At 40.0% G+C, this 27,838-nt stretch overlaps 1 long non-coding RNA gene across 1 annotated transcript in view; it reads right to left on the bottom strand.

Annotated features, from left to right (window-relative positions):
• LOC132250653 (uncharacterized) overlaps positions 1-27,838 on the bottom strand; it is a 95,790-nt gene that overhangs the window by 17,357 nt on the left and 50,595 nt on the right. The window contains exon 2 of the long non-coding RNA XR_009462253.1: positions 3,074-3,119. This is a non-coding gene — a long non-coding RNA (uncharacterized LOC132250653). The remainder of the gene's footprint in view (positions 1-3,073; positions 3,120-27,838) is intronic.

The following is a 27,838-nucleotide window of genomic DNA, read 5'->3' as shown; positions in this document are numbered from 1 at the left end:
GTTCACCATCTACTTTCACTCAGTCTACCCGCTGTGTCATTTTCATAATCTCATCCCTGTAGAGACAACAGGCCTCTTTCAAAATTTTTACATCCTGCTGGCAATAATAGGCCAGCTCCTTCTGCATGTCAAAGGTCTTATCGCGGTTATTCTGATACCATTCTAAAAACTGTCCTTTCTCACCGGACATCATATTTTCAACGCCGTAGTACTCCATCTTTGGGAGAGGTCCCACATAGTTTTGGTTTTCTGCCGTGTTAAAAAAATGTGGGAAATAACCTTTGCATCCTTCAAATCCCATCGCCTGTGGAAGTCTGCTAAGTTTCATGGGCAAAAAGTTTAAAGCATCTATGAAACGGATGCCTAGCCTGGTCACTTCAATGCACATGAGTTTACCGTCCTGAGTGATTAGTTTCACACCCATTTTTTCCTTCAATAACTGGCTGACAACGAAGTAACCGTTGTAGCCTTTGGCGTTGTGAGCTATGAAGGTGTAGTCCTTGAACTTTTTATTCATAAAAACCTTAATAAAATCAGACAGACACTCTTCACCCTTAAACTCCCAAGTGCTTTCTGGCTTTTTGGGCTTAGCTTTACAAGCCCTTTTGGGGTTTTTGCCTGCATCTTTCTGAGGTTTTTTTTTTCCCCTGTCTTTAGCTCCATTGCAAAAATATATTTGGGCACATGCATACCCATCTCCTGCACACATTCAAAATCATAAAAAATGTACCCCTCGCCTTCTTCAGGCTCTTTAATCTGGCGCATAAAGCACCAGTGTTTGTTTACATCCGTGATTTTCCCATAACACTGTTTGCACTGTCGCCCTTTGCACTCGTGCTTTTTGTCCACGTAAGATTTACACTCATCGCACAGAGTTTTAGTCAGACATTCAATCCTATTTTCAGAGGTCAGGGCCACGTGCTTTTCTAAGCACTCTTTGGAACGACAGAACAGTTTACAGTTAGGGCACCGCTGTGTCCTGCCCACGTTTTCAGAGCAGTTTGGGCTCAGGCAAAGACGACATCGGAACCTGCACTTGTGGCTATGGCTGTACAACGTCTGACAAAGATCGCAATAATTTCTCATGCCAAACACATTTCTCACATCTAAAACACCATAATAATGTTCACCATGTAGCAGAAGAAAACAGGTGTCGGGGTATCTGGGTGTGTCCTGTGTTTTAAATAAACTCCACCCGTTTTTTTCCTTATGTATCACTATGTGAATGTTAACCTGCTCAAGGTCTTCAAACAAAGGTACTTGATGGAGCATAACCTTTTGATATATAGACAGTCCTAATTTCCTATGCAGTTCTTTGGCACCATCTAGCAGTTCGACATCTCTGGCCCCTCTACGTTTTGTAACAGCCAATAGACTGCCTGCAAAGCACAGGTTAGTATCATAGGTATTCAAGTCTATTAAATACTTCCTCTTTTTAGTAATGATCTGGGAATAGGGGATAGAGCTTATAACTCTACGGCTCCCACTTCTCTGGCCTTTCACAACAATCACAACCAGCCGAAATGTTGAATCGAGCAATATTTCTCTCTGGCTTTGTAACAGATTACTGAACCACTCTAAAAACAGCTCAGGGGTCATCTTGTTTAAAATAATAGCTCGAGAGTATAAACAGTTTGACATACTATCTGCCTGAATACGTAACTGGGCATAATCATTGCCTGTGAAACTCTGGCGGAGTTCTGCTACAATTTCTTCCACCCCATGGGTTATGGTTTTGTATGCCATGTGTAACGGCACACGCTCCAGATTCACAAAACAGAACTCCTCAGTGTACCTCATGCCTCCAAACCTGGCTACAGACCACTCTTGCCTTCTCACCCGCACCATATGTACATCCGGTAAAACATCCTCTGATGACTCAGGAGACCTGGGGGTGCTTAAGGGGTCCTCTAAACTGTCTTCTACAACAGATTTGTTATTCCAACCCACTGACCCCTCAGGTCTTGGTGATGGGGAAGGTCTGGGAACATTTGAGGGACCCTCTAAAGGGCTTTCTAAACCATAGTCACCATCTCCCCTCTCTGGCTCTGGGGGTTCTGGTGAAGGGTCAGGACTGATAGGAGGAGAAGTGGGGATCTCTTTTTTTTTTTTTTCCTCAAACGGTGTTTAGCCTTCCCCACGCTCTTCTTTAAACAGGCCCTTACTTTTTTCCCCACAAGCCACTTGTTGTTTGGCCAACCATTTTTACCCCCACATTTACCATGACTCCCCCTCTTATGATACAGACTACGCCTGCTGTCCGAATTACACAGGCTACCTCCTCTCCAAGTAAAATTTACCCTTTTGCGCTAGTAGTAATCATGATCTTTCAAAGCGTTCTGCACACTCTTTCTGAGATGTATATGCCTGTGTGTACCACTCCAAACCCCCTTCTTTTTTTCACAATAATCATGATCTTTCAAGACAGGGTGTTTATACCCACCTCGAAAACCCACCCTCTTTTTTTTTTTTCCCACAATAATTATGATCTTTCAAAAAAGGAGAAAGACTCTCCTCTTCTTGTAAATTGTGCAAGCAATCAGTCCTGGGTTTCTTATTCACAGGGTTCAGATCACCTGTTTTGGGGGTGTAAATCCTAGTCTTTTTACATGTGAGTTTCTCAGAGGTATGTGGCTTGTTTTCCTCTGAGGAATCGTACCCTTCTGTTCTGTCCCATCCGTCTTCTGATCCTTGGGTGTTATGATCTGCAGGCTGTGCTTTTAGAGGTCTCTGCCCAGGTCCCTGCTCTTCTTTGGGTGTGGTGCGTGTGATCACTTAGGAAATATAAAATTTATATCTCAGCATTGAGAATTCACTTTCCTCACACACTGTAAATTTAAAATTTGCTTAACCCCTACACACAGATTCTTCTCCCACAAGAAACACACAGTTTCAGAAGCTGATTTCAGAAAAATTACCTTTTACTACTAGGTAAAAACATGACTGTATGTGCTTGTTCTGCTTTTCTATTTTAGAAGAAGAGGTTCTGTTTGAAAACAAACAGTTGTTATAACTTAGTGTGATTATAGCAACACTGCCACAAATAACCCAATCCTTTTAAAATAATTTTTACCTTATTGTGGTAAAATGGTCTGGGGCTTCCCCACCTGATAAGCTCTCTGTAATATAAATGAAATGATACAATAAGTAAGTCCTCTGTATTAAAAATTAAATAATAGATTAAGGAAAATAGTGCATGTATAAAGTAAAATAGAACTGTATTAAAATAGTCAGCACTAAAAGACAACCCACCCCCTTTAGTCTTAAAAAATGTGGTGATCTGGACACACCAGGCCTCTTTTTTATCTTTATAACACACACCCCCATCACCCCTATACCATAACACAATCTGTGAGAATATATCTTTTTAAATTCAGTCTTTATTTCCCTTAAAAACTTTTATAATATTTTATTAGTTTATTTTGTTAATCCTTCTTCTAAGAAGTGTTTCTTATCATATCCAGTGACCATTATGCATCATTGACCGGAAAATAGTGTATGTATAAAGTAAAATAGTCAGCACTAAAAGATACCTCCACTCCCTTTTAGTCTTAAAACATGTGGCGATCATATCCAGTGGCCATTATGCCTTGTCGGCCTTATCTTTACAGCAGGCCTTTTGGTAAGAGATAACTTATGGTCATCTTTTTTTTTTTTTTTTTTTTGAGGTCTGTTTTATCTTTATAACAAGACCCCCACCCCACCCCACCCATACCATACAAAAGCTGTGAGAACATATGTTTTTAAATTCAATCTTTATTTCCATTAAAACTTTTACAATATTTTACTAGTTTATTTTGTTACCCCTTCTCCTAAGAAGGATTTTTATCGTTTCTAATGACCATTAAGTCTCATTGTTTTATCTTTACAAAAAAATCCTATATGTATGTGATTAGATATCCAAGACACTAAAGCAAATGCTAAAATACATTAGGTGTAGAAAACTGTTATTGTGCTTTACAGCCTCACATTCCCCAGTCTCCCACCCAGAACAGCAACAGAGGTACGCCCCAAACTCATTTTGCTAATCCCTTCTCTTAAACAGGGTTTTATAATCTCTAGCACCAATTAAGCGTTCAATATGGGGTATGAGTGTTTCATCTTCCTCAGTGATCAAATCGTGAAGGGCAGCCTTAGGATCTTCTGCAGAATACACAGTGTTTAGAAGCTGTCTAACCTGAATTAAGTGTTTCTCAGTAATTCTGAGACTGTTCCTGGCAAACCCTATGATTATAACAGCATTGAAAATGCTATCAAGACATATTTCCTGGCAAAGATCCTGAATTATTTTATTTATGTCTTCATCTAACCAAGTAATACATTCGTGGGCTTCTTGACCCCCTAAGTCAAATGTGCACCCCCAGCATAGATCAAAAAGTCTCTGCCTCAAGCAGTATTTCATTATGCCATAAAAGGAAACGCGAACAAGAGACTTCATGAAAACTTTACGTTCATGTGATGCAAGAGCTTGTGTAGATTCGATGCCGAGCTGACTTCTTAACTCTTCAGCCTCATCAGGTCTTTGTTCTCTGCAGAAGCATACACTCCCTTCTGGTGTACTGGTGAGGAGGTTTTCTGGTGTCATTAAAAAGGCTTCATCTAGCTGCAAAGGAATTCAAATAAAGGACTAAGTTAATTAGCTACTTCCAAACACACACGTGCCATGAAGTGAACCCCACCACTACCGTCACAACCCAAAGACCCCCACATTCATGCTCCAAGTCTCTTACCGGTCTCTCCTCTGCAGTGACCTCTACTTCGCATGCAGGCTCAGGCACAAAGATACCGTCTTCCAAAGTCTCAACATTTGCTTCGAGGTCCTGGGTCTCCTCCAATTGCCTGTTCACAGGCTCTTCCCCAACAGGGTCAGGCGTCTCAAAGAGTCTTTGGGCAAGGAGTCGGGTCTCCTCCTCAAAACTATTTCTACGGTAACGCTTTCTATAAGGCCATCTTGGTGGTGTAGTGAGTGGGCCTACAGGCATTGTGAAAGAATCCATATCTGCCCTTGCTTGCCTTAGCACGGTCTCAGATAAACAGAGGGGTCGTTTGGGAAAGCAGATAGACCTAGTGGGTTTGTCGCCTAAACCCCACCCCCACTGTACTCATTCCAATTGGTTCAGGATTGTTCTTGGGAGGTCTGAGGCCTCTGAAACCCCTGCCAATTGGTTGGGGGTGTTGGGACGGGTTGTTAGAGGGGTCACATCACCACCCTACCACCCCATAGGCCACGCCTGTGCTCCGGCGTAGGGGGGTTAGAGTGGTCAGGGACCTGATAGGCCATAACAGCACCATGTGATCTAGGGCGGATCTTGCAGCATGAGGGGTTGGGCTTTGAGGGTCTGCCTGGGTTGATGTCACGCACCATGTGACCGGGGTCGGGGCAGAGTTGCTGATGTCACGCACCATGTGACCGGGGTCAGGGGCGGAGTTGCTGATGTCACGCACCATGTGACCGGGGTCAGGGGGTGTGGCTGATGATGTCACACACCATAAAAGGGGGAAGGGGTGGAGCAAAGGGGCAGGACTTCCGGTCCCGTCCACCTGTCACATTTGCATTGAAGGGCAGAGAGTCATATACTACTAATGGCCTTTTAGTCAGTGGAAGAATCTTTTCCCTAGTCAATATCAAGTCAGAGAAAGAGAAGCAATCTAAACCTGGAGATAGTGAAGAGTGAGCAATGTCTGTTACAGACTTATCAATGAGGACATTCATTATTATTTACAACATGGAGAGTAGGGCAGTAGTCACTCTAGAAATGCCTAATAGATTGATAGAAGAGTTATACTTTTTTATTTCCATACATAGACAAATAGGACTTTAAATTTTAAATACTTATTTTAGAGTAATTGTCTTAGCAAGGCCCTGAATGTATACCAATTAGTACTTCAGAAATAGAACCTAAGAGCAGCACTGCATGTATACTCATGGCTACCCATAATAGAATCATGGAAAAATCTGCACAGAACAATATCCCATGAAGCAGCTGCATGAATTGCATCCTAGGCCTGACTCCACAACCCACTGGCCGATAAAGAAGACTACAGGTGACAGTATGAACTATATTCTTTTCCCACAAACATCTATCACTACAGGTGAGGAGTTCATATTAGCCATCACAGAAAAATGCAGAAAATCCTGACAGACCCTGATTGAGTCAACTTATGTGATGTATAACATTAAAAAGGCATGGGCGACAATAAGTGTATGAGCGACAACCCATGGAAAGTAGAACAACATCATAATGTCACTGCTACCCAAATTGCTCACCACATGCTTCTCAATGGAAAAAGCCCCAAAACCAAAAATAAAGACAAAACCCCTCAGACTGGAAAGGTACAAATACCTTAAAGACCTGGGTTTTACAAGCGCCTTCTTATTAACCGAGTTTAATGCTAGTATTAACACATGGAAGACCAGGAAAGCAGCTGGCTTTGATGACATACTTGCTGAAAGTCAATCAAAACTGAAATCAAGCAATTTGGACCCCAGACTTAATAATGGATCCTTTGGCTGTGCATGATTTGTATAGGTAATCAAAAAATTCCAAAGATATGGTGACACGCTCAGGTAGTGGCAGTTCTAAAGTCAAGGAAAAGACCCATCTGACCCAAAGAGATTCAGCCCTCTCTCTCTCTCTCTCTCTCTCCTATGCCACATGTACAAATTGTACAAATGGCTCATACTGAACTGGCTTGCCTCATGTGGATAAATGCCTAATCCCAGAACAGGATAAGTTTCACCCTAGAAAAATCAACAACCCACCTACTCAATCTAACTCAACATACGAGGAAGGTTTTGAAAGAGGCCAAAACACTGAAGCTGTGTGCATCAACTTGACAACCACCTATGGTACAATTAACTATTGACAACTTCTCCACAAGACCCTGGAAATGACAAACTGGTTGGGAAGCAAAGCAGATAGAGGTAACAGAGTAATGTCTCCTGACCCCCCATGGGAAGCATATTTGGACCACTATACTTATGACCAACAAATTGATTTGGAACAAAACATTTAATCTATGCAGATGACCTGTGTATAACAGCCCAAAACACTGGTTTTGACCACGTTGAAAAATCCCAAGTGAGGCACTAATTGGCTTAACTTCATACTACACTGAAAACCAATTATGTACCAACCCAGCGAAAACACAAGTATGCGCTTTCCATCTGAAAAACCATGAGATCAACTGCCAGCTCAACATTACATGGTCTGGGACACTACTATCCCACTGTCCAAACCCAGTGTACCTTGGACTCATCCTCAGTTGAGTCCTCTCCTATAAAGAACACATCATGAAGATAAAAGAAAAGGTAAGCTATCATAACACCATTTTATACAAGTTCACCAACTCAAAATGGGAAGCTACCCCTTCAACCATCTGGACCACTGCTCTGGCTCTTAGCTTCTTCTCTGCTGCATACCCATATTCTGTATGGGAGAGATATGGACATGCTAAGCCCCTTGACCTCATTCTGAATTATAGTTGCCAATGCATTACAGGATGTCTGAAGCCTACCTGCCTAAACAGTGTGTACTGCTGTGTGACTGGCATAACCGCCTGACATTAGGAAAGCAGTGGCCAGCAGGATAGAATGATTAAGACAAAGTTAAGATGCAAGATACCCACTGTACAATGATCCCACAGCACATAAATGTCTGAAATCATGAAGGAGTTTAGTCACCAGCACCCAACTTCTCAATGCCATGCCCAAGAGACATAACAATACATGTAGAATGAGAGGCTGAAGAAAATACTTAGAAGTGAAAAACTGGACAATCCAGTGACTGAGTCCTTGGCACCAAGAGCTAAAGAACCATGGCAAAGATGGTGATGTCTCAACCACCTGCATATCTGAGTTGAATGCTCCAAGGAACTAATGAAGAAGTATACCATGGTTCAAACACCTGTGACTGTAGCACAGAGTCTCAGACTATGCAACACCTGCTGCAATTCTCATTGCTTGAAAGCACATGTACAATGAAAGATCTCACAAAGTACAATAAACAATCACAAGCATGTGTAACAAAGGTATTAGTTTGGTTCCTCAGCTCCACAGCATCTGTGTAGATCAGGTGCTTCAGAGACGCTTTTTGGTACTTTTATCTAATAGCTGATTGAATCAGCTATTAGATAAAAGGGCCAAAAAGCCCCACTGAAACACTTGATTTATACAGACATTGGGTGAGCCAGGCCCACTAATGCAATGCCTTTTCTGGTCATGTGCTGCACTCAGCATGGGGCGCACCAAACATAAATTGCCATTTTGCATTTTTCCCCCACATCTGTAAGCAGCCAAAATGATCAAATGTGGTATAGAGACATGAGAAGAAGATGGAAAAATAGGGCTAGATGGGACTTCAAGACTTCATGCGATCCAATCCCCCCCTGTTCGAGGTTAGATCATACCTGTCTAAAACACTTCATGTAAGTGCTTGTCTAACTTGCTCTTAAAAAACCTCCAAGGATGCACATTTCACAGCAGCTCTGTAACCTATACCAGGACTTAGCCACCCTCATAATTAGAAGTTTCTTCCTAAATTCTAATATAAATATTTCCTCTGTCCATTTAAAATTGCAACATCTTGTTCTGTTTCCTGCAGCCATAGAGACTACACTATCATCACTCAGCTTATAACCATCCTGCGTGGTTTTGAAAACTTAAATCATATTCGCTCCTAGTCCTCTCTTTTCCAGGCTAAATAATCCTAGGTCTTGCAATTTTTCCTTGTAAATCATATACCTTGATCTCTGCTAATATTTGTTGCTCTCTGATGAACTATTTTCCTATTTCTCTATATTTTCATGAAGTGTGGCAATATAAAATGGACAAAATAGCCCAGGCTTTGCCAGTGATGAATAGAGTGGAAGAATCATCTCCCCTAACTTACAGTTAACATTTCTGTTAATACAATTATGCTATTGGCTATGTATGCAATAACAATACATTGTTAACTCATGTTCAATTTTCTGTCCACTATAGCACCAAGATCTTTTTCAGCAACCAAACTAATCATTCCCCAATTCATATTACCGTAGTACATTTGATTGCTCTGTCCTAAGAGGACTACTTGGCACATCTTACAGAGTTTCTTCTAGTTAATTTTCCAGTTTATCAAGGTCATTTTGAATCCTAATCCTAGCCTTCAATATGTCTGCTACCCACCAAGTTTGGAGCAATCTATTAATTTGCATTTAATCCCATTTTCTAAACCAGTAACAGGTAACATCACTTTTTAGGACTCGTTACATGCAGAGCAAGAGTACATTGACAGAGCATACTTACAACTGCTCCCACTGAAAAATATGTGGCAATACAGTCTTGTTACTTGAATAACAGTATGGCTTACAGGAACCAGATCCCAACATACTCAACACCATCTACACAACACAAGGACAGCTTCTGCCCAAAAGTCCATTATTCACTAGACTAGTCCATTATTCTCTTCTTTCCTCCCCCAAATGCCATTTCTATTATGTTGAGGTAGTGGTAATGAAAGGGGGCTTAATCTTGGTCTAGCTAAGAATTTAGAGATTCCTCTTATTAAGAAGATTTACTCATATGCAATAAAGATGGCAATTATGTTCTTTGTACACAAGAGGAAAAACAGTACCTTTCAAGATATACCATTAAAGCAGGGTAATCAAAAAGTGAGAAAACAAATGAAGGAAAATCTCAGTGGCACAAGTCCACTAGCTACAGTGATTAGGTCAAGCTCAAAGCCTTCTTGATACTAAAGATCTTTCCATGTATTGTCAACCACATAAATGGTATGCCCCTCTGTTGGAAGCAAAGTCACCATGAGCTGCTAACAAATACATTTAGAAGGCTTTGAAAGTCTGTAACTTGTTGCAATGTTGACCTTTTCAAAATGTTTCTTCTCAGGTGCTTTTGTTAGATGATCACATAATTGAACAAACTTCAGTTGGTTTCTGGATTTTTTAAAGTTTCAATTTGCAAGCCAACATTCAAAGTTTGCTTTCATGGGGGAAAGGAAAAAAAGAAAAAGAAAACATTTAGAACTTTCTTATTCATGTCTACATGCCAAAATTTGTTATAGCTTCATGTGATTATATCAAAGCCTATCAGCAGTTCCACTATAAAGAGTTCTTTGCTTTCTTTCTCTTTTTTTGAAAAAAAGAGCCATGCTTAAACATGACAGGTGTCCTTCAGAGAATGCTCATTTCCTTGGTAATTGGTACAAAGGTGATCATAAAAAATGCTTAGAATTTCTGATGTCCCTTTTTTCTTTTTTGGTGGCCAAGTGAATAGCATGAGTCACTGACTTTCTTTAATGATATATTTGAAACAGTTTCTTCACACTGAGAAATAAACTACAGATCCAAAATATTTTTTTGAAAAGTATATGTTGATGACTAGACAGAACTGACCCAAAATTTTGGAATATTTGAGTCCAGACATTAGGCCTTTGTGACCTAAAGCTTACCTAACATCTCTCACAACCATACAGTTGGTCCACTAAGAAATATCACAAAATCCTTGCTTCTCAAATATTTGGGGACATGTGGAAACCTTATATTTGTTCTCTGGTAACTTTGTAAAGAGAGGTCTTTTCACCTAATTACAATCTCTCACTCAGAATTAGATACTTGGTGCTTTAGCCTTATGTGTTCCTATGGATGTGCAGTGGTTACTTGACTTAAAATGGAAGGGTGTTGAGTGTTCTCATTTCATTTAGAAGTCTTTTGCTTCCAGGCATCAGAAAGAGTCAGCTGTACCTGAATAAATGTCAAGTGCTGTGAAATAGTGCTTTACCATTTTTTTAAACAAATATATTTACTTTTGATGTTGCTAAGTGCTTTGCTTATCTACTATGAGGTCAGGATCAGGTTTTAGTAGTAAAAAGAGGGACTAGGATATAGGACTTTTTTTAGATCTGTCTTTGTCTTGTGCTTTTTTTGTACCTCTATATATAAAGAATGCAGAATAAAAATTCCTCTTTTCAAGTGTAGCAGTTGAAAAGGCTCACTTGGCTGCAAGCTGATTGGGTGAGCTGTGCCTAAGAACTTTGCAAGAAGGGTGGCAAAAACTTTGCAGAGGGTGCAATAGCTTTTCCAGGCAGGAGGGTAGGCTGTGCACAGTGCATGGTTTTTATTAGAACATTTGAACTGTGACTAGAGCCCTCATTGCAAACCCCCACTGAAAACCTATTGGCTGCTAGTCAGCCATAAAAAGTTGATGGTGGGAAAGGAAGAACAGAGAAGCCGGAGAGTAGCCAACACCAGCCTGGAAAGAGGGGCAGAGACTCAGCCAGAGGAAATGGAGCTGAAACTTACCCAGAAAGCAGACATCAGAACAGAGGAGAGCCTGAGTCATCCCAGGAGAAGCTGATTCCCCACCTGGGTTCGGAGCTGTGCAGCAAGGAACACAGGTGTCAGGGGAGGAGTGGGGAGGGGTTGGTAATCTGGCTGGGAGCTGGGAAAAAGCTGCTTGGTCAGAGACCTGTGGAGGGAAGCCCCTGTTTTCCCCTTTAAATATTGGTCTGGAATGGATAAATCGTTATATTATAATTATAATATTAGCATATTATAACTGAACTATGAACCTTGCATTTAAAACTACATTGATGGACTCTGGGCATGTCTACAAGTGCACTTTACTATGCTTTCGAGTAATCTAATGCTCAGTAAAGTGTTATCATCTACACATGTGCAGCAATTACTGAGCAGTAGGTTAATTTAAAGTGTTGTCTGCTGGTACTGACAGATACAGGTAGTAGAAAATTGTACTTTGAACTAGTGCACCAAAGTGTATATGTAGATGCTTACCAGGAGCAAATTGCTCCCAGTCAGCCCAGGCAGCAGGGGACCACAACTGCTTTTTGGCTAAGCAAGCTCCAGGGGGATGGGAGGAAGCTGTCCCTTGTTCTAAGGTAAGCCCCGAGCTCCAGGGCGTATGGGAGAGCTGTCACAGCAGCTCCCAGCCATACAGAGTTGGCCGCAACATTTCCCCCCTCCCCCCACCCACCTCTTGCAGCTTGCGGTTAACCCTGAGCTCCTTCTGGCTCGGAGATGTCCCTGGAGCTGAGACGGCTCCCTGCTTTGCATCCGCTGGAGCCCCAGCCAGACTCCCCCATGCCTTCTGTCAAACCAGAGCTGCCCCCTGGTCCCCTGCCAGCCCAAGGCTGCTTCCAGTTCTCCATGCCAGCCTGGAGCTGGCAGCCAGGGGAGTCTGGAGCTCCTCCTGGCTGATGCAGGGGGCCAGAGGTGGGCAGGAGTAGCACTGGACTAGGCTGTTCCTGTCAGGCTCAATTTGCCTCTGACCTGGAAGCATGAGTATACATGTGCCCAGGAGCAGTTTAATGCACTTGAATTTATTGCAGAGTAAATTCAGGCACATTAATTGCATGTGTAAATTTGTCCCTTGGGCACATGCCAACTGATTTGTCTGAAAAGAAACACCTACAAGTGACAACCACACACAATCATTTTTCTGTCTAAAATGATGTCGTCCCATCATTTTTTTAGCTTGCAACAAAGATAGATTTATGTTCATGACAGTTCCACCCCCACACTAAAAAACGGAGAGGTAGGGGAAACGGAAGCTGTTGCTTTGGGAAGAAAACCACCTGGTAAAGTGGTGTATATAGAAGGGACAGAGGTATGGTTATAATTTTCAGTGTATAGCTATGAGCAGGGATCCTGGTCTCTCCTCCACTTAAAAAGCCAAAAATTTCTGATTAAAAAAATCCATGTTTTTCCTTGATTAAAATGAAACACTAGTATACATAGATATCACTTGGACAGTGTTTTATTGAAATCTTTATCATTTTAAAGCAATTTTGAGGCCTACCAGTGCCTCAATCATTATAATAAAATAAATTTTAAATACCTATACATTTTGGTGTTTAAATTTTGGATATTTTATAACAGAAAATTAGAGTTCCTCCTGTCCCCTTCACTCACTGGGACACCTCCTTCTGCTTTGTAGTGCTAAGCAGTCCTGATATGTCAGTGCCCCTCACTCCTAAGCCACAGCCCTCCCCACCCTGCATATGCTCCTTACTCCCAACCCATAGCTCCCCACCCCCACCAGTGCCCCTTACTACTGACTCACAGCCTCCCCCCCTCCCCAGCCCTGCTGGTGCCTCTCCCTCCTGACCCACTGTCCCATGCCCCCAGGCCCCCAGTGTGTGGGGCAGAGGGAGCAGGGGACAGGGGAGCTGCCTGACCATATATATACCTCACTTCTCCTTTGGGGTAAAGCTGCAGCCCAGAAAACCTGGATCCCTGGCTATGAGCAACAGGGAAGAGGGTATCACAATAGCTTATCTTAACTATTTTTCCTTGTTTAATAATTTGTTGTGTATCTAGTAAGGCTAATATCATTACATCTAGTTTCTTATGTATTATACTCTAAACCTGACACCTTTTCTGAATTACAAAAGCCTACAAATTCCTAAAGCTACAAATGACATGCCGAAATCACCTACCTCCCATTGGCTTTGAATGGATATTAAGCACTTAAACTACTTACGTGCTTTTGAAAATCATCCTAGACAATGATATCAGACTGTTGGTGCCTAAGAAACTTCATGCATCTGACCCTAGGCTTGTTTTTTTAAAGATCATTAAAGCTTTAATTTTCTTACTTTATTTGCAAAAATCCACTGGGATGACAGTTAATCTTTGTATATTACACAGATGAGCTACATAATACAGTGACTAACAAACTCACATCATAAAACACTTCATGAAATAATTTATTGTCCCAAAAGACTGTTTACTAGGGTCTATTGACTTATTCATGAATGACAGACATAGTACATTCTTCATTAAGTAGAATTTGTGCCTTCCCAGGATATAGATGACATATAGACTGTATTTATTGAAGTGGTCTAAATAGATTTCTTTTAACTCAAAAAAAAAAAAATGTGGGCAGGAGGAAACCTTCAGGTGCAAACACTTCAATAATTCATTTTTGCATACCCCTTAAAATAAATTGTTTTGGATGATGGATTTTTTCATTAAAGAATTAACTTTGCATGTACTTTGCTTCTTTACAACATTTCAGAGAAAGTGTGCTTTTTGAGATTCAAGAAAATCGTTGCATATAATTTTCCTGCACCCAAGGATCAAGGCATTCTTTCAAATTGCACACTCCATGCAATTGACAGGAAGTTTTAGATAATATAGATCTGAAATAATAAATCTAGTGAGTAATAGCAGAGGCAGAATGACTTGGGAATTCAGTAACACTGCCATCATATTTAAACATGATAGTTTCCTGGTTCTTGTAAAATGCTTTGATGTAGAAAGCCTCTTTTATAAATCAATATTGTACATGTAAGGAGACTGAACAATCTGAACTGGGTCTTATCTTGATGATCAAAATATTAAACTAGCATTCCTTTCCGTAAGGCCAGCTGTGGATTTCTTTTAAAATTCATAATTTATCTGATGCAAATTATCAGCCCTCCATATATATCAGATTTGAAGCAGTGCTAATTTGCTATTCAGATTCAGAGAGGTGCATTTAGTACAGCAAGAAAACCAGCTAGTAAATAATAGATAAATAAATAAATGGTTCTTCCTTGCAGTACATCTCCTTAAAATAAATTACCAAGTGAAGAATCAACCTCCAAAGTAATTTGATCAGGATAATCCTCTAAAAAAACAGTAGTTTTCAACTTTTTTAGACACAAGGCACCCCTCAGAATATGCCAGCTTTTATCTTTCAGTTGTTTTTTTACTAGAGCGATTCATCTGTTGCAAAGAACTCTGAAAGACCACAACAGGTCAGAAAGTGTTTTTTACATTATGGATTCCTATTTGAATTCTCTCAGTTTATCTTGTAAATCATGCACACCTAACAGTGCTGACATTGTCCTGGAACCCTGGTTGACAATCACTTTTCTAAAAGTTTGTGTGCTTTATCCCATCCATATTTTAACTCTTTAAATTTCTCAATTCTACAAAATTGTGTCTTGTAATAGAGAAGAACTAAATACATACTTAAAATTAAGTGTGTGATTATTTCCAGAGTTTTGATGATTCAGAAGATTATGTCTGCATAAGTACCTTAGAAGTTGTTTACATTTTACTTGGAAAGCACTGGCCACATTACTGCTGCAAGCAATACTAATTATAATGCCCAGGGTTAATTCATCTGCTTCTCCAGAAACATCATATATGTCATCAACTATTTAGCACTCCCCTTTGCTGTCTTCATTGATCAAACAGGGCTAATCTTATAAAAGAATGAATGGATAGAGATTGAATATCAATTCCAAAAAAAGTACAAAAACCCGTGGCAGAATATTTTAAGCTCCCTGGACGTTCCACTGCTAGCCTCAAAGTAGTAGTCCTTAAAAAAAATAAAAATTATATATATATAAGGCAAACAAAATTATAGACAAGAATTCATACACTGACTGGATGGTCTCAACAGGGACTGTGGTTTCTTATCCCACTGCCTGAAGTAGTTGGTAATTCAGGTGTTCCTTTAGATGTTAATTGCTTTGTTCATCTCAGTTAATTTAGTCAGTTATTGCCCCTTTTAACTTTTTAACACATATTGCCACTTCTCCCTGTCCCTTTTTCTTATATATAAAAGCTTTTATTTCTACCAGTCCTTTAATACTGAGGAAGTGAGCTGTTGCCTAAAAAAACTTATGCCTTTCTAAATCAGCTACTGTAAAGTGCCATCCTGCCCTACCTTTTGCCTATTCAGATGATAATTTTTTACTTTTACTTTTTTCTCTTGGCACCTGAAACACATTCATTTGAATTTTGTGGCCCTGACTGATGAGAGTGTACAAATTTCGCCCACAAAAATAAATTACATGTTAAATCTAAGCACTTTCTAATTACCTTCCTCAAGGAACAAAACGAGGACATTATCCTTTTTGATTATTGTAAACTGCCAATCCATTTGGGCAAATTTAATAGGACATCAATTAGAATTATTTGTATAAGAGACAGTAGAGAGGGAGAGGGGACTGCTTCATGTAAGCCTTGAAGTGTGATGATCCACAATGAAGGTTTCATGTGAAAATTGGAAATTATTTTTTCTCCTATTGAACACTAAACATCTGCTGCAATTATGTTTAACAAGGACGTGGTAAAGCTTGAGACAGTCCAGAGAAAGGCCACCTGTATGATTAGAGAATAGTACAGCAAGCCATGAGAGGAAAGGCTGAGGGATCTGGGACTCGTCAGCCAGAAAAAGAGAAGGCTGAGAGGGGACTTGGTAGCAACTTACCACTACATCAGGTGAATACATCAAGGGATTGGTGAGCAACTGTTCACCAGGGCACCCTTGGGGAAAACCAGGAGAAATGGCCACAAGCTCCTGGAAGATCGTTTCAGGCTGAACATTAGGAAGAACTTCTTTTCTTCACAGTTAGAGAGTCCAGACTGTGGAATAAGCTCCTTCTAGAGGTGGTGCTATCACCTACCCTGGAAAACTTCAAGAGGAGACTGGACAGTCACCGTGCTAAGGTCACCTGACACCCCCTTGTCTTTTGTGCCTGGTGCAGGGGCCTGGATCCGTTGATCTTCTGAGGTCCCTTCAAGCCCTTACAATCTATAAACCTATGAATCTATGTATTGTAACTTAATAACTACTACTTCTTCCATGAGTATATTCAATATTTAGGAGATGACTGGAAGACTTGGAAATAGTTACCATAAAGAAACCAAATAACATCTTGCCTGTGATTATTGTTAGCATTAAATTAAAAAAAAAAAGGCTGTAGGAAAACCAAAACAACAAACACCCATCACATTCATTACAAAGAAGCAAAGCACACAAGCCTGAAAATTTGTCATGGCTAAAACACAGAACTATCATATGTTTCAAATTTTAAGGAAGGGTAATTTGTAGCTTTTCACCATTCAAGCCCAATCATTTTACTTGCAGGAACTGAATATTAGGGCTGTGTGAAGCTTCGGTCACTGATTCAATTTGGCAGAGATTCAGCCCGATTTGGTGGCTGAATCTCTGAATCCGAATCAAATCAGGAGACCCTTTAATCTCTCTGAATTGAATTGGAACCCTCCAATTCAGAGAGATTCGATGATTTGTAGAGATTCAATTATTCTGACAGACACAGCTTTAAATGTTTTTTCTACACACTTCAAGGTACCAGGTGGCTAATAAATGCTGAGATGCTGAGGTGGATGGAGCATCCCATGGGAGCATTTGGGGCTCCCCATTGTGCTCAACAGAGGACCCAGAAGTGGACCAGAAGCACGTGCTATATGACTGGTGCCTCCTGGGTCGGGGGGGGCCCAGGCCCCCTTCGCATGGCCAATCACTGAGCTGGGAGCCCTGGAGGGGTCCATGGCTAAAGCATGCAGGAGGCCCCCCACACTCCTGTGGGATGCTCCATCCGCCTCACCATCACAGCATTCACAGCGGGTGCCTGGTACTTCAAGGTACGTAGAGAAAACATTTAAAGCTCTGTCTATCGGCCAAATTGCTGATTCTCCAAATCAGCATCGAATCTTCAGGTTCAGATTCAGCCAAATCAAACCAGAACAATAATCTGAATCAATGAATTGAATCACTGTCCCCAATTCGGACTGTTTTCTTTGGTCTTTTATTTATATGTTAAATTTTACTACTCTATCACAACCTACTGCCAGATGGCGGGAGTGGAGGGGAGAGGTATTTCATATTCAGTGGGCATATCTACACACGTGCTTTTATTGTGTAGTAACCAAAATTACTGTATAGTACAGGCATGCATCTACATATGCATGCCCATACTGCACAGTAAATATGGCAACTTATGCCAACTTGAATGTAAGTTTGTTACCTGCATCATACCAGTGTCAAATTTATGCCTGATTAATTACTGCAGACTAATGCACATGTAAGTGCCTTACTGTGAAGTAACACTGTGTACATAAAGTGACTTGGGACTAACTTTAGTCCCAAGTAAGTCCACACACAGTGTTAATGAACTTTAATACCTGCACATGTAGCCGCCAGCCTATTCCCGCTTACTGCTCAGTAACTTACTGCACAGTAAATGTAAAGTAGTGTAGATGCATGTGTAGACATGCCCAGCATAAATTATAATTACTAGAGATCACGGATACAAAAATAATATGGATACAAGCCATCCTCCTCTTCAACAGAGCTGGAAATAAATGTTATGCTTTTTCTAGATCTGAAAGCAGTATATTACTGGTATTACTAAAAAAATAGAACCTCTCAGAACCAGGCTATACAGATGAAATACCATTTGTCTTGTTAATGTTGGGCCAAATCCTCCAGTCCTTTCCCAAGACAGAAAGTGTCATTTAAATTCAACGGGGTATTTTGCTTTACTGAGAAATACACACAAAGAGATTAAACACTTCAGGGATTAGTCCATTATTATTTTATCAATGTAAGAATATGTAATGTGTTATCGCTGTAGTATCTAGAGGGAGAAACACAAATGAAGTGTTTACCCAATTAAGGAAAATGACAGAAAACTTGGAACAGAACTGAATTAAAGGACACAAATCAGGAAAAAAAAAAAAATCGGCCATGCATGTGGAATTTTAACTTGTTTACAGTTTCTTATTCAGTGTCTTCCTTTTTTTAGTCTCTTTGAAATAAGAACATAGTTGAATGGCAGGGTACAGCCATACCAGTATGTTCAAGTTTATCAACAGACAGGTATACACAAAGGTGTAATCACAGAGGAAGGAACTACTTTGAAGTACCAAGAATGATACCACAAAATGTGTGTCCAAGTACTAATAGAACCTATGGATCAGAGCCTAAACTGAAGTAAAAATATATGGCTCCACTGAAGTGAAAATTAATAAAGCCAGATTTAGCCATTTTTAGTGCCTGCTCCCAAATCATTCCTTCCTTGAATATAATCTTAAAATGTAACCTTATTTTTTTTGGTTACCTCTTTATTTTTGACGTGGGCTGCTACAAGTTATGGATCTCTTACTATCTTATACCAGTACCTGTGGCAGGTTGGCATATGCAATTTATTTCAGTGGGAGCAATATATAAATAACAAAAGGTAGATTAAGGTGATTATAATAATCTACTCTGCACAAGTCAGCCCACAGAACCTCATTTAATGATTAAAAAGTGATCCATAACTCCTATTTGGAAAACAGTCTTTCCAGGAAGACATCATTTCTAAAGATGAGTTCAAACTGTCACTTGATCTCACACAGACCCTCCTGGTCATCAGCTGGTCACCATAAAGAACAATTTGCATGATATGGGCTGAAAGCTTTTTAAGAAAAAAACAGCATTAAAGTACTCACATTGTAGGTGCATGTGCTTAGTTACCAGGAATACTGGTCACTTAGAACTTGTTTGCAGTTAACCAAAAATGAAAAAGAAACCCACAAACCAAATCTCCCCTCCATTTTATAATAAAATGTTGAAGGATCACAAAACTGTACCCAACTAACAAGGTACCCCCTTGCTTCAAAAAACAGACACAAATTGCAGAAATTAAGAAAACAGGAAATGTTAATTTTAAGGAAAACCCCTAAATTAGAAATGTTGCTATTGACAGCACCTGACAAAAATATTATATATGGTTTAGTATGGTAACTTTCAAATCCTTTTGTATTTTAAAATCTCAATGAAGGTAAAAACAGTCACAATCACAGCTGGTTATCTTCATTTTGCAGCTACAGGGGTACTTTCTAAACACTTTTTATAATAATGTTATCATGGGAACAATAAAACTGTCATTAGACTAGTAAACAACTGATTACCTTGGAACATGATTTATAAAGATCTAAATAAAGATCTGAATAAAAAGTTTGCCTAAAAACCTATTGTTTTTTCTTGAGTCTTTTTCAAAGATTCCATTAGTTGTGTGAAACCTATGAAGGTAGCAACCCCCTCCTCCCCCCCGTCAATCAGAGTTTTAAATTAAATAGAAACATTAAACTGTACCTGAAATAAAAGGTTTTGAACTCTAGGATTTCTTTGTTGTAATAAAATTAATGTGATAACAAGTATGGTTTTGTATGCTAGTATTATTATATAGTACTTGGAAGACCTTAATAGGCTGATTTAATATCACGTTATAGCTATTGTTGTGATATTGATATTTTTATAGGATTATACCCTTTGCAAATATGCATATTCAAAAGATAATGTTCCTGTGCTATATGTTTAAATCTTTACTAAGGGCACTGTTAAGGGACCTTGGGGGGAAGTAATGCACACTACCATTTACTAATGGTGTTTTAATTCTTTGTTCTATTAAATTATCTACCCATGCTGCCTCTGTACTGCCTTAACATCAGTGCTGTATATTGTATGTCAGACTTCTGAGAAACCCGAGTGCAAAAAAAAAATAAAAGAAAAAAAATAAAATCTGAATACAGCTTCCACTGATTTCAAGGAGAATTGTGGTGTAAAGCTAAAGTAGTTGAAGACAAAGAAATGTAACTGAAACAACTCAGTTTGTACAAAAGAATGGTCATGAGGTGTTTCAAAGCCTCTTAGCAGAAGTATTGGTTGATATGAAAATTAGGTTAGAGATTCTAAAAAATGGGAAGACAAGTTTATAGTTGAAAACATTAATATTCTGCTTTTTCAAAGGACCTAAAGAATGTTCTACATTTAAAAATTTGTCCAAAACTATTCCAATCATGTAATTGCTCCAATAAAAGATATAACCCACAAAAGTCTTTACCTTTCACAAATGTATTTCAGCTGCTTAATGTTAATGCGATATGTTTTGTTTTGTTTTTCCCATTTTGGGGGCATTCTTTATCATGGGGGCTTGTTATAACTAAGTAGGAGCTACAGAGACTGAAAGCAGGAAGGTTTACTATAGTGACTGTCACCTACACTGTGCTGTTCTGATCTGTGGGAGTGTTCGGGTCTGCTATCGCCCTCAATGAACAGGCTACTGGGGTCTGTGTCATTTGGAAGGCTGCCACTGCTGACAGACATGAAAAAAAAATCCCCAAATCCCCCAGTGTTTTACCAGAAGAGGAAGCGGTTTAGTTTAACCCAACTCCCCAGTGTCTGTATGGATCATACACTTCAGAGGGGCTTGTTGGCCCTTTTATCGAATGGCTGATTCAATCAGCTATTAGATAAAAGCACCGTAAAGCCCCACTGAAGCATTCAATCTATACAGATGTTGGGCAAGCTGGGTCAAACTAATGCAATACCCCTTTTGGGCGTATGCTGAGCTTGGTACGGGAGCGTGGTGATCTTAAAGCACTGTTTGTTTAGTGTTTGTAATCAGCCAGAAAGAATGACTCAAATTTGTGTTCAGTGATGAAAGCTCAGAGAGGTTTATTGTCCCTTAAGGCAGTACACTAGCTGATATATTTACAAATAACAATCAGCCCAGATCAGCAAAACTGCCTAGGACAACGACAGCAACGTATGAGCAATTATGCGCAATTATGCTCCCCACTATGAACAGCAAGTGTCTCAGCCCCCATGTTTAATCACAAGATGAAGGCATCTTGGGTAAATTCTTATCTATTTTCTGTCAAGGTGTCTATTTCATTGTTTCATAGTTGGTAGGGTCGGAAGGGACCTGAGCAGATCATCAAGTCCGACCCCCTGCCATGGCAGGAAAGAGTACTGGGGTCAAACGACCCTGGTGAGGTGTTCATCTAGCCTCTTCTTAAAGACCCCCCAGGGTAGGAGCCAGCACCACTTCCCTTGGAAGTTGGTTCCAGATCCTAGCTGCCCTGACAGTGAAGTAGCGCCTTCTGATGTCTTGCCTGAATCTACCCTCTGCTGGCTTGTAACTGTTATTTCTTGTCATTCCTGGTAGTGCTCGGGGGAACAGGGACTCCCTCAATGCCTGCTGGTCCCCTCTGGCTAGTTTGTAAATGGCCACTAGATCCCCCCTCAGCCTTCTCTTGTGGAGGCTGAACAGGTTCAGGTCCCTTAGCCTTTCCTCGTAGGACCTGCTCTGCTGTCCCCTGATCATGCGAGTGGCCTTCCTCTGGATCTTCTCCATGTTGTCCACATCTCTCCTGAAGTGCGACGCCCAGAACTGGATGCAGTACTCCAACTGCAGCCTGACCAGTGTCGCATAGAGGGGGAGGATCACCTCCTTGGACCTGCTTGAGATGCGTCTGTGGATGCATGACAAGGTACGGTTGGCCTTGCTAACCACTGTCGGTCTATGTTCATTTTGACATCAACAATAACTCCAAGATCCTTTTCTGCCTCTATGAAGGATTTCTTCTTGCTCTATGCAGAATTTGCCCACCTGCAGCTTGCCTCTGCTATCTTCACTGGCATATTCTTACTTTCTACTTCACATTGTTCAGTTACTGCTTTTTGTTATTCCCTTCTTTAAATCAGTGTTTTTGCTCATTTCCAGTGTTGCCCCCACTGCAAGCATTGTTAGCTGTGGGGCTCACAGAGGGGACAATGCTACCCTGGCTCTAAGCCTCCTGAGGTGTGGGGTTCACAGAGGCAGTAGTGTTTTCCACGCTTCCTCTGCTGCAAGCGCTGCAGCCTATGTTGCTGTGGGGTTTGGGGTGGTGGCAGCGGGAAGAACGCTGATGAAGAAGCTGCAGGGGGACAGCATTCTCCCTTTTGGAAACCCTGACCTGACAATGCTGCCACTACTCTGAGCCTTGTCAGTTGTGACACTGGCAGTGGCTGGTACACCCCTGTGGCTGGGAGCCCCTCAGTTGATGGGGCTCTCAAATCACATATAATGATTGGCTACATGTTCAATTAATGGTATGATTAGAACATCAACAAAGTTATGACACATTTTTTGTGGAATAACTTAGTAGCTTATTGATTTTTTTTTTTATGCCATTATTTGGTTGAATGTGTAGCTGGGCTATAACTTAAGGCACGATAAACAGATTAATCATGCCTTAAGTTTAATATGTAGATGGGGTCCAAAGCCTGCTATCCCCAAACTCCTTTGGGTGCCTAAACTAGCTTAGCATAACTATGGCCTAACATAACCAGAACTCTTATTTCCTTGGAATCACAATAGCTGCTGACAAATGTGGAAAAAAAAAAGCCACAATTTACCAAAAGCAGCAGCGTGTTAGTTTGACCTGTCACTGCAGTATCTGTATACATCAACAGAGTTTTTTGGTGCTTTTTTCTAAAGCTGGTTCAATCAGCTCTAGATAAAAGCACCAAAAATCCCCACTAAAGCACCTGATCTATACAGACATTGGGCAAGCCAGGTCCAACTAACAAGATGCCTCTTCAGGGCATGCGCTGGGCTCTGCACAGAAACATGAGTTTAAAGTAAAGTACAATTTTTTTCACATCTGCAAGCAGCCTATGACATGAACTGTTTTTCATTATTCTTATCCTAAAGGGTGTCTGATAAGACTAGAATAGAGTGGGAAGCAGAGGACATTACCACCTCCCAGCACTGGCTTTAGCTAAATCTTGAATATCACTAATGTGTTCCTGTTCCCACTCCCTCATGTGTCATTTTCATTTCCCAGCTAAATTATGACAGAGAGAGAGAGATGGCATGTCAGGATGATAAGGAAGGACATCAGGCTGGGGCATGTCTGGCTGAGGTGACAAAAACAACTCTATTTAATACTGTTCTAAAACGTAACACCTTAATCAGACTAATATTTGTGCAAATGCAATAACAACATTTCTCCAAACAGCAAGGCTGCAAATAAAAAGGTTGCCATGGACAGAAGTTGTATTTTCTATCTTTGCTATGCTTTTCTGTTGTCTTCAGTGCAATGGTCTTGTCTGTATAAACCAGGATCTCACATTAAGAACAACAGTGGCAACAATTTTGGGGCATCTCAACTAGTGTCCCTCCCCCTCCATTTTTAGGGCAAGTAATTAACCAGCTTTGGTGAGTGGTTTGCCCCTTTTTATTACAAGCAATTTTCCAATATTTGAATCTCTGATACATTACTTTGGAAAAAAAAAATTACTGGTATGAACTGTATGTTTTCTTTGGTACAGTTCATCCTATTTACAATGAATAACTTTACAATAAAGTCCTGGTGGAGTTCTTTTCTTGGCATCTCCTTTCCACCTTCACCCAAAAACAACAAAAGCAGGTTTACTTGTTCACAATATCCATCTCTGACTTCCAGGTGAAATGGAGTTCTGTCAATGCTCTTTCTTAAGACTACAGTTCCCACTGCTTTCCTCAGTCTAATGGTTTTGTGTTTACTCTCTGCCTCAAAAACACAAGCACATCTGTTTGGTGACCCAGACCCTATATTCCTAATCTCTTCTTGGTCAAACTCCTGATCCAGCAGGATTTAGATCTTGCCATGCTGGACAGAGCATTACATAGTGACTTCTCTTATTTCATCTATCCTAATATAAAGGAATAGGTTTGCTCCTCCTGTTTAAGTCTGAATAAAGGATGTTCAGTACACTCTGCATTCAGTTATTTATAGTAAGCACACCTTCTAGCACAACCTCATCTAAAATAAGCATTTTCTCTCTCTAAACAAAAATAATAATAATACAGAAAAATATATAAAATAGAGATATAGATACCTGCTTAGCATTGTAACAATAGATAAATGTTTCAGAGACAGCTTGCCCCTTGGTGGGCCTGAAACACATAGCCATACCCATTACACGGGTCAAAGGTTCTATGACAAAATCATGGTCTTCCACTTACAATTGACCTAATCTTTATGCATTTAATAGATCTTATCAAGTTGGATTTCTACATACATCTAGGTAAAAGCCCTTAGAATATCTTCTGCTTGTCTTGATCTCATGGTACTTCAGGGTTCAAAGGCTCTGGAAAGAACAAGGATGTATAGACATCGCACTGGTGTGATCCAGTATAGCAATTTCTGTTTTTTGCATTTTTTTTAAGGTTCACTTTGGTCATTACCATACCTGTAGAACTTCTCAACTAGTTTACTGCCTCCCTAATTAGTTGTTAATGAGGTACTGTTGTAATAGCCTTAATATTTTATTATTATAATTATTTAAGGATCTGTGACATTTACATTCTGCTGATTCATTAAGAATGTGTTGATCATCACAACTTGTTAATTTCTTTGCCACAAGAATAAATTAAAACTAATCATCTCTTATTTTCACTGAGCAGCCGGCCTCATTCTTATTTCAATGATTATTATTGAAAAAGAAAAAAAAGATAGTATTACCAGTGTTAGCCAAAAATTATGATCATGTTGGATACCTAAAGATTTTTAAGTTAATTCTAAGATGCACTATTCAAAGCTCATTCTGATTCAGACTACAATCTAAAAGTAGCCAAGTTGCATTCAAAACTTTTGAGCTGCTAAGAAAAATAGGAATAGATGGAAGAAGAAAAATGTCAGTATTCCATGATCTGATTCAGTGAATAAGGATTATTTGACAGGATTAGGGACTCAGTCCTGAATCCTAAATTACTGAGATACCAATTTGAAGAATGGAATACTTAAGAATGCCCAGATTGTTATGATATGACAGTCAATCATTAAACCCCAGATCTTTACTTAACAAAGAACTGCAGTGACAATTAGCTTTTGGATATCATATGGCATGACCTTCAGCTGCTTGTTATTTGTGAAAGATTTTAATCAGATGGTTCAATACTTAGAATCTTCCAATCAGGCTAACTTACAGTACCTAATGTCTTTGTTTGCAACAAGATTACATGACATCTCTTCTTACCAAGAGGTGTTGTAGGTATCATTTTTCTCCTCTTTTGGTCTAAATTTGCTATTGCTTTAATATAGGCACAGAAATAGAAAGTAGTTCTGTTTTTCCTTACACAAAAAGTGTTTTCAAGGCAAATTCCTTCTGCAACAATTGTAAGATTTTATATTATAATTCCCATCTCAAGTGGCAATTTACACAACAATACTTAGAATTGTTTTCTTAAAATAATTTACACTATAGAACAAAATAATCCCTGAATTCTAGTATTTTCCTTGATTGACTATCTTAGAAATATTAAATAGAATTAGAGATGTTGGCAGTAACAAGAATTTTATTGCATCTTTCTTTTATGATCATAAAAAATAGTAAGACAGTTAACTTATTTCTAGATTTTTGCCTCTACATGACTGTCATGAGTATTCATAAATATCAGGGACATTTGTTGGTACTTTCAGGAAGCTTATAGAAAACAGAATGGCCATTAGGACATAACAACCATCCCATAACACTACAGGGCTTTTGGAGCAGAAACTTGGAAAAATGCTGAGATTCTGTATCTACTCTCCTTCTTGCACTAAGTCCTAAAAAGAGAATAACTCAGAGAAAGACTGTTAACTGACCAGGGAATATAAATATGCATATACTTTTCCTGATAAATCGCAGTTAGTACTGTCAGTAACTGCATTTCCTCTTTGTTGTGGACCTCTTTCAAGACTCCTTAAAGAAAAATGTATACTGAATAGTCTGTGATACACAACTGGCTTCTTAAATGAGCAATAGATCTGGATGCTAAGTCTAAAGATTCATGATCTTTGAATGCATGTTCAGTACTCTATAGATTTGTATTGTGGAAACCTCAGAGGTGTTGAAGATTTGGCTTTATTTCTTGTACAGGTAAATCAAAGGATCAAAGTAGTTGCTTCATTCTAGTAACTACTCTTTGTAGAGTTATTTCAGCATAACCAATTAATGAACTCTGAGAAAGGAAAAACATCAAGATGAAATAGTGATACTTTTTATTTTCTGTGTATTGTGCCTTGTAGAGTTTCCAAGCTAGGTCACACAGGGGATGTACACATTCTGCGCTCTTGAACACAAACATTATTTTAGATTTGAGAGGCTATCAGAGCAGTCAAATATGTAGTCATTTTTAGACTTAAGTATATGTTTTACTTTTTGCTATGGGAACACAACAATTATGGGACCAAGCAGCACCAGTAGACTTTGCATCAAAGTTTTTGGCTTGGGCCACTGAAGATGGCATTAGAAGCAGATCCAGGATTTTAAAATGGGGGCAGGGGTTGGGAGCATCAATGGGTTCCTAAGGGGTGGCTGCGCCCCCACACCCCCAGCTTGGGGCCTTCCTTCCCTCCTGCCAGGGTAGTAGACCATGCAAGGGAGGCACAGTTGGGGAAATTTTAAGTCCCCAAAGCAGGAAAAAAATTCCTCTCCTTTCTCTCCATGCTCAGGGGCACATCCCTTCTCCTCCTTTTCACCCCCACGACCTGTTGGCACTGGATTTATGACTCCGATACCTTATTCCGGGTGGACCCAAGCCCTCAGACTGAACACAACTTCTTCCATTCAATAATAGGCAAATTTAATTGATACACACTGATAGCAGATAAGAGTAATGTAGGCAAGGCAAACCAAATAAGCCTCCTGATTCTATGTATCTACCAATTCCAGGGTTCACAGAGGAAAGTTATGCTTGGCCAGTACGTGAGCTACACTCTGTTGTTCTTTCTTGAATGTCAACATTTCTGCAGGGTCAAGGGCCAAGGCCTGGTAGTGTGCCTTCTGTCCATGGTGGCCTTGGGATCCCCCCTTTGGGGACATTGTGCTGCTCTGAAATTCCTTCTTTTGTATTATTTTGTCCTCTGATGCCAGGCATCATTGATTGGTCTCCCTGCGGTCGTCAAATTGTTTTGATCATCAACATATTCCTCTTTTCCAACAAAACCATCACATCTTCATATCTTAATTTGGTTATTTACTGGTGTTTTAATTTGGGCATGCCCTGGCCTCCTAATTTGGTTTGTCCACCAAAACTAGAAATCCCAGGGGCTTTGCAGCTGGGTACTGTGACCTGGCGCCAATGCAGCAAGCCTATTTTTTGTTATGGATTTTCAGGGAACACTGTTCATATTTGCCAGTCTATTTTTCCATTGGCCTCAGACATGGTATGTGCCTTGAGGGTTGTGAAACTGTGTCACAAACAGGTCCTTAGAAACCAATTAACCCTTGCCATTCCCC

The sequence above is a fragment of the Alligator mississippiensis genome, chromosome 5, assembly GCF_030867095.1.
Source record: "Alligator mississippiensis isolate rAllMis1 chromosome 5, rAllMis1, whole genome shotgun sequence".
Taxonomy (NCBI): domain Eukaryota; kingdom Metazoa; phylum Chordata; order Crocodylia; family Alligatoridae; genus Alligator; species Alligator mississippiensis.
Note: the sequence above shows the minus strand (reverse complement) of the source record. Positions and strands in the feature narration are given on the sequence as shown.